The following is a 7,671-nucleotide window of genomic DNA, read 5'->3' on the forward strand; positions in this document are numbered from 1 at the left end:
TGCCTTCTTGGAACCCAGTCGACCACGAGAGGCATGCTCTGTTCTTTGCTAATAAAAGCCTTTAGTTACTCTCCTAACTCTTCATCTTTTATGAGTGATTGATAGCGCATCAAGTACAGCAGTAAGGATGTCGTACTCCAATTATATAGGGCCTTGGTGAGACCATACCTGGAGTACTGTTTACAATTTAGGTCTCGTTACCTAAGGACAGTTATACTTGCCTTAGAGGGAGTGCAACAAAGGTTCACGAGATTGATTCCTGGGATGGCAGGACTCTCGTATGAGAAGAGACTGAGTGAACTAGGCCTGTATTCTCTTGAATTCAGAAGAATGAGAGGGGATCACATTGAAGCATACACAATTATTACAGGGCTTGATAGGGTGGATGCTGGGAGAATGTTTAACTTTGCTGGGGACTCTAGAACCAGGGACCACAGACTCAGTATAAAGGGTAGTTTACACAGGACAGAGATGAGAAGAAGTTTCTTCACACAGATGGTGGTGAATCTTTGGAATTCTCTACCCCAGAGGGCTGCCGAGGCTCAGTCGTTGGGTATATTCAAAACAGAAGTCGATACATTTCTGACTAGTAAGTGCATCAAGGGATATGGCGATAGGTCCGGTGAATGGAATAGAGGCAGAAGATCAGCCATGATTTCATTGAATGGCCGAGCAGGCTGAAAGGGCCGAAAGGCCTACTCCTGCTCCTATTTCTTATGCTCTTATGTTCTTAGAGTGGAGGTTGCCATCCCCCGTGGGGGCTTCGGGAATCATAGAGGAGGTGGAAATGACTCCAGTGACTCGGGTTACTGATGCACCGAAGCGATCGGTCGGGTTCGCTGACCGATGGTCAAAGCCCCGAATGCTGCCTCCATCCTTTAATTCGAGTGAGTTGGGGCCTGCCTGTCCAGTGCTGGTGTTGCATTTAATAACATAGCGAAGTAGACGGTGGCAGAAATTGCAGCGCACCAAAGCAATTTTCCCTGACGTTCTAGATGGCCCTGACTTTTTCTTAGGCAGCGGGACCTCTACAGCAGCTCGTGTAACCTTGGCAGGTGTCCTAGGGTTAATGGCACGGATCTGAAACTAAGCAGTTCCGGCATGGGCGTGTTCTTGTTCCCACAGGGTGTCTATGGAGACATAAATGCCCGGCGCCTTACAGACCAAAGGTTCAAGGCAGATCAGAAAAAGAATGTTGAAGCCTGGGGAGTTAAAGTATTCCCCTCTACCACCCCTGGTGCGCTAGAAATTGTCATGGAGTTCATACGCAAAGGCAGTCACGCTTTTGGTAGTGCCCTGTTTAGTGTTCGCTATGTGGTGGTGGAAGTAGTTTATGTCCTCCCGCTTGTGCTTGCCATAGTTCGTTTGTATTCCTTTATGGGATGTGGGCGTCGTTGACAACGCCAGAATTCATTGTCCAACTCTAATTGCCCTTGAGAAGGTGGCGGGGAGCCACTTTCTTGAACCGCTGCAGTCCATGTGGTGAAGATACGCCCACAGTGCTGTTAGGTACAGAGTTCCAGGATATTGACCAAGCGGCGATGAATGATCGGCGTTATACTTCTAAATCAGTATGTAGTTTCACTTGGGGGGTAAATTGGAGGTGTTAGTGTTCCCATATGTCTGCTGCCCTTGTCCTTCTGGTGGAAGAGGTCGCGGGTTTGGGAGGTGCTGCCGAAGAAGCCTTGGCGAGTTGCTGCAGAGCATCTTGTAGATGGTACACACTGCAGCCACGGTACGCCGGTGCTGGATGGAATGAATGTTTAAGTTGGTCGATGGGGTGCCAAACAAGCAGCCTTCCTTGTCTTGGATGGTGTCAAGCTTCTTGAATGTTGTTGGTGCTGCACTCATCCAGGCAGGTGGAGAGTATTCCATCACACTCCTTACTTGAGCCTTGTAGATGGTAGAAAGGCTTTGGGTAGCCAGGAGGTGAGACACAGGCCCAGAATGCCTAGCCTCTGACCTGCTCTTCTTGCCACAGTATTTATGTGGCTTGTCCAGTTACGTTTCTATTCAATGCTAACCCCCAGGATGTTGATTGTGGGGATTCGGCGATGGTAATACCACTGAATGTCAAGGGGCGGTGTTTAGATTCCCGCTTGTTGGAGATAAGCATTACCTGGCACTTCTGTGGCGCGAATGTTACCTGCCACTTATCAGCCCAGGTCTTATTGCATGCGGGCATGGACTGCTTCATTATCTGAGGTGTTGTTAATGGCACAGAACACTGCGCAGTCATCAGCGAATGTCCACATTTCTGACCTTATGTTGGAGGGTACATCATTGATGAAGCAGCTGAAGATAGTTGAGCCTAGTTCACCGCCCTGTGGAACTCCAGCCACGATATCCTGGGGCTGTGATGATTGACCTTCAATCACCACAACCATCTGCCTTTGTGCTAGTTATGACTGCAGCCAGTGGAGCACTTTCATCGTGATTCCCATTGACTTCAGTTTTACTAGGGCTCCTTGATGCCACAGTCAAGCATTGCCTTGATGTCAAGGGCTGTAACTCTCACCTCACCTGTGGAATTTAGCTCCTTTGTCCATGTTTGGACCAAGGCTGTAATGAGGTCGGGAGCCGAGTGGTCTTGAAGTAACACATCAGTGAGCAGGTAATACGGGAGTAAGTGCTGCTTGATAATACTGTCGATGAAACCTTCCAGCACTTTGCTGATGATTGAGAGTAGACTGATGGGGCAGAAATGGCCTGCTTGGATTTGTCCTGCTTTTTGTAGACAGGACATACCTGGGCAGTTTTCTACATTGTCGGATAGGCGCCAGTGTTGTAGCTGTATGGAACAGATGGCTAGAAGCGCAGCTAGTTCTGGACGACAGGTCTTCAGCACGATAGCCGGGATGTTGTGGGGGCCCAAAGCCTTTGCTGTATCCAGTGCGCTCAGCCGTTTCTAGTTAAAACGTGGGGTGAATCGAATTGGCTTCTGTGATGGTGGGGACCACGGGTTTAGGCCGATATGGATCATTCACTCTGCAGTTCTGGCTGAAGATTCTTGCAAACGCTTCAGCCTTATTGTTTGCACTCACGTGCTGGTCTCCACAATTATTGAGAAAGAGGATATTCATCGAGCCTCCTCCTCCCGTTAGTTGTTTAATGGCCCACCACCATTCACGACTGGATTTGGCAGGCCTGAAGAGCTTTGATCTGATCCGGTGATTGTGGGATATCTTAGCCCTCTCGATAGCATGCTGCTTCCGCTATTTAGCATGCATGTAGTCACGTGTTGCAGCTACCCCAGGTTGGCTCCTCCTTTATAGCTACGCCTGCTGCTCCTCCTGGCATGCTCTTCTACACTCATTATTGAACCAGATTTACTCCCCTGGCTTGATGGTAATGGTAGAGTGAGGGATATGCCAGGCATGAGTTTACAGATTGTCGTGGAATACCATAATCTGCTGCTGATATCCCACAGCGCATCATGCATGCCGAGTTTTGAGCTGCTAGATTTGTTCTGAATCTATCCCATTTAGCACACTGGTATTGCCACACAACACAATGGAAAGTTTCCTCAGTGTGAAGACGGGACTTCGTCTCCACAATGACTGTGCGGTGGTCACTGCTGCCAATGCTCTCATGGTCAGATGCACCTGCAACAGGTAGAATGGTGAGGACGGGGTCAAGTAGGTTTGTCCCTCGTATTGGTTCTCTCACCACCTGTCGCAGGCCCAGACTAGCAGATATGTTCTTCAGGACTTGACCAGTTCGGACAAAAGTGGGGTACCGAGCCATTCTTCGTGATGGACATTGAAGTACCCAACCCAGAGTGCATTCTGTGCCCTTGCTACTCTCAGTGCTTTTTCCAAGTGCTGTTCATCATGGAGGAGCACTGATTCATCAGCTGAGGGAGGGTGGCTGGTGGTAATCAGCAGTTGGTTTCCTTGCCCATGCTTGACCTGAAGGCATGAGTCTTCATGGGGTCCAGAGTCAATGTTGAAGACACCCCGGGCGACTTCTTTCCGACTGTATACCTTTGTTTCACAGGAATTGCCCAGGGATGTTGATGGAGGAATTTGGGACATTGGCTGAAAGTTATGATTCTTTGAGTAAGAATATGTCAGGCTATTGCTTGACTAATCTGGGCGAAAGCTCTCCCAATTTTGGCACAGTTCCACAGATGTTGGTGAGGAGGACTTTGCAGTGTTGACGGGGCTGTTTGTGCCGTTGCTGTTTCCGTAGCTGGTGCTGAGGTGGTCCACCAGTTTTATTTTTGTTGTTTTGTTTTGTAGCGGTTTGTTACAACTGGGAGGCTTGCTTGGCCATTTCAGAGGGCAGTTAAGAGTCAACCACATTACTGTAGGTCTGGGGTCACATGTAGCCCAGACTGCGTAAGGACGGCAGATTTCCTTCCCTAAAGTAATCAGATGAGTTTCTACGACAATCCGATATTTTCATGGTCACTATTACTAATATTAGCTTTTTATTCCAGATTTATTTAATTAATTGAATTTAAATTCCCCAGCTGCCTTGGTGGGATCTGAACTCACGATCCTCGATCATTATTCCAGTACTCTGTATTACTAGACCACAATCTCGTCTACCACGTCAAACACCAGAATGTCCTGATCCATTTCTTGTTTTAATTCTGAGGGAGAAGCAGACATAAGGACCTGTTTAATGTCGCCCCCTTCTAGTTCTGGGTGGGTGATTATAAAAATCCTCCTCCGCTGCCTGAGGTCGTTGGGACTGGTGTTCATGTCCATCATCGCTAAGTAATCTTTTCGAACCCTGACCTCAACAGCGGAAAGGGGCCTATGCATGGTTGTGGTGACCGTTTCCCTTTGACAATAGTGGTCGAGGAGAAGAATTGAACGCCTTTCACCTCTTCATTAGCTCTTCAGTGTCAGCTGTGACTCTGTTGATAGCACACTCGCCTCTGAGTCATGAAGGTTGTGGATTCAAGTCCCACTCACGGGACCTGAACAGATAAAGTTGGTTCACACTGCAGTGGAAGTGCTGCACTGTTGGAGCTGTCATTTTTCGGCTGAGACGTTAAACCGTGTCACCGTCTGCTCTCTCAGGTGGACGTAAATGATCCCACAGCATTAGTTCGAAGAAGAGCAGGGGTGTTATCCCTGGTGTCCAGGCCAATATTTATCCCTCAAAAAACATAACAAAAAAAAACATATTTTCTGGTCATTATCACAATGCTGGTTGTGGGCTGCCGCGTTTCATGCATTACAACAGTGACTACATTTCAAAAGTACTTCATTGGCTATAAAGCGCTTGAGACGTCCTGGGTCGTGAAAGGCGCTATATAAATGCAAGACTTTTTTTCTTCAATCTGGCACTGAGCCTGATGGGCAGCATTGATTCGAGTGACCACACACACATCTATTGCCTTGTTTGCTTTGTTTGCTTCACCATCCTTGTCCGGTGGAGGCGGAGCAGAGGGAGCAGATGGAGTGCGGTCCTTTGCTATATTGTCCCAGCAAAGGCCGGGATCTTTTGGTTTGATTTTGGAGACAGCAGCCACCACTGGCCGTTGTTCACCGACTGCTGCCTGCAGCTGTTGTTTTTTTCTGAGCACGGGCCATGGTCTGCCTCATGGGAGGCAGTGATTTGGCACTGGGTTAATTCCCTTCACGCTCCCCCTGCATCCTCGAGCCCCTCACACAATCTGGTGTTTTCTGCCTGTAGTTGAATATTCTGCTTGAGCATTTGATATAGTTTCTATTGTGTGCACTGCATTTTGCCATGAGTATTTTGCTCCCACCTCAACTGGTTGCGAAGGGCAGAAAGGTTCTCTCGCCATTCACTTCTTTCTCTCCGCATCTGGCTTACTAAATGTTTTAAATCTTAGCTTTCCCTATTTAACTGGGCAGCGTAGAAGTGTACCCTGTAAGCTAACCTATCTCGCCCTCTCTTTATTTTAAGTATTTTTTTCTGAATATCCTCAGAAATTTTATGCAGGGTGTAATCATAGTTCCCGTTACCATCTTCCTAGATTTTGAGGAGCTATGCTGCTGCGGACGAGCCATCTTTTTCTGCCAGGCTCTCTACCAGCTGTTCTCGGTGGTGTGCCAATGCCATTGTATCTCTGGTTTTAGCTTTACCCCACTCTCTCCCTCTCCCTTCTTTCACGGAGTCTGCTACTTAGTCTTTTGTGATGATCACTCACGACCAATCCATTCGGTTTCCACAACATTACAACTCCCAACTCTATGATCCCACTTATGATACCACTGTAAGATTTGGACCACAGGTCACACACAGATTACCCAAAGGATCTTAGGAGTTGTAAGGCATTTTATTCAGGAGCGGCAGTTTAAGCTAAGTGCAACGCGCAATCAAGATAGACATACGACCATGACAATCAGCTGTTATCGGTCCCGATTGGACAGATGGCTGGCGCGCACAAACAGCTCCTCCCTTGCCTTCACCATCTGTGCCAACAGCTCATTTACTCTCCTTTCAGGGGTTGGGGGGAGTCTAGGTTAGATTACCAAAGATCCAGTCAACAACCTTTGTAGCACACAAACAGCAGACAGCGAGTCTGGAATCAATGTCACGTCAATGGAGCAAAATGTTGTAACATCTGCAGGGAACCAAGAACATCAGCAAATTCTAAGCATCTCTCCATTTATTCTGACAGCGGTCTGAAGAGGTTTTTTTCATCTCAAATTATTTCTTCCAATTTCATTCAAGAGTGGAGGGTGACCTCATAGAGTTATTTAAAATTATGAAAGGATTTGATAGATTGGATACAGAGAGAATGTTCCCACTTGTGGGGAACAGCATAACTAGAGGCCATTATGATAAGACAGTCACGAAGAAATGAAATAAGGATTTCAGAAGAGAATTCTTCACCCAGCGAGTGGTCACAATGTGGAACTCGCTACCAGAGGGAGTCGTTGAAGTGAATAGTATAGATAGATTTAAGGGGAGACTAGATATGCACATGATGGAGAAGGGAAGAGGGGGATATGCCGATAGATTTAGATGAGGAAAGATGGGAGGAGGCTTGAGCGGAACATAAACACTGGCACGGACTGATTGAGCCGAATGGCCTGTTTCTGGCTGTATATCCTATGTAATCCTATGTTCTAGTAGCCATGGCATTAGGTGGCTCGCCAGGTGAATTTACGGTCAATGGTGCACCCCATGATGTTGATGGTGGGAAAATCGGTGAAGCTGATGCAATTGAATGTCAACGTGAGGTGGTTATGACATCTGTTGTTTGAGTTGGTCATTGCCTGCCACTTGAGTAAGATGCCCTAGTTGTGTGTACACATATACTTCATGTTAGAAAATGGATTAATCTCATATGATTAATCTTTTTGTTTTATGTTTACTTATAGATAGCCTGCAGATTTCTGTTAGAAGTAATGAAATGTTTGAAGCTGTTCATTCACAGAATTCTTTTGGGTTTAACGGGTCAAGGTATTATTTAGCTGACCGAGCTGTTTAGCTTCTGCTGAATTTGCAGGATGTGTGAATCGTGCCTGTTAAATTCTTTCTGTTGCACATTGTGAACCGAGATAGACAAGGCAGTCCTGAGATAGGAAGTGGGACAATAGACTAGAATAGTAAACAAAATTGGCATCAGGTGTTTTGTACGAACCACCTGAATTACGGGGTCTTGTTCACAATAACAGTTATAAGGATATAATTCATTACAGCAAATTAAATAAAAAAATATTTTTTGAAAAATAA

The sequence above is a fragment of the Somniosus microcephalus genome, unplaced genomic scaffold (assembly GCF_052327205.1).
Source record: "Somniosus microcephalus isolate GS21.2 unplaced genomic scaffold, FLI_Smic_1.0 unresolved_chr4, whole genome shotgun sequence".
Taxonomy (NCBI): Eukaryota; Metazoa; Chordata; class Chondrichthyes; order Squaliformes; family Somniosidae; genus Somniosus; species Somniosus microcephalus.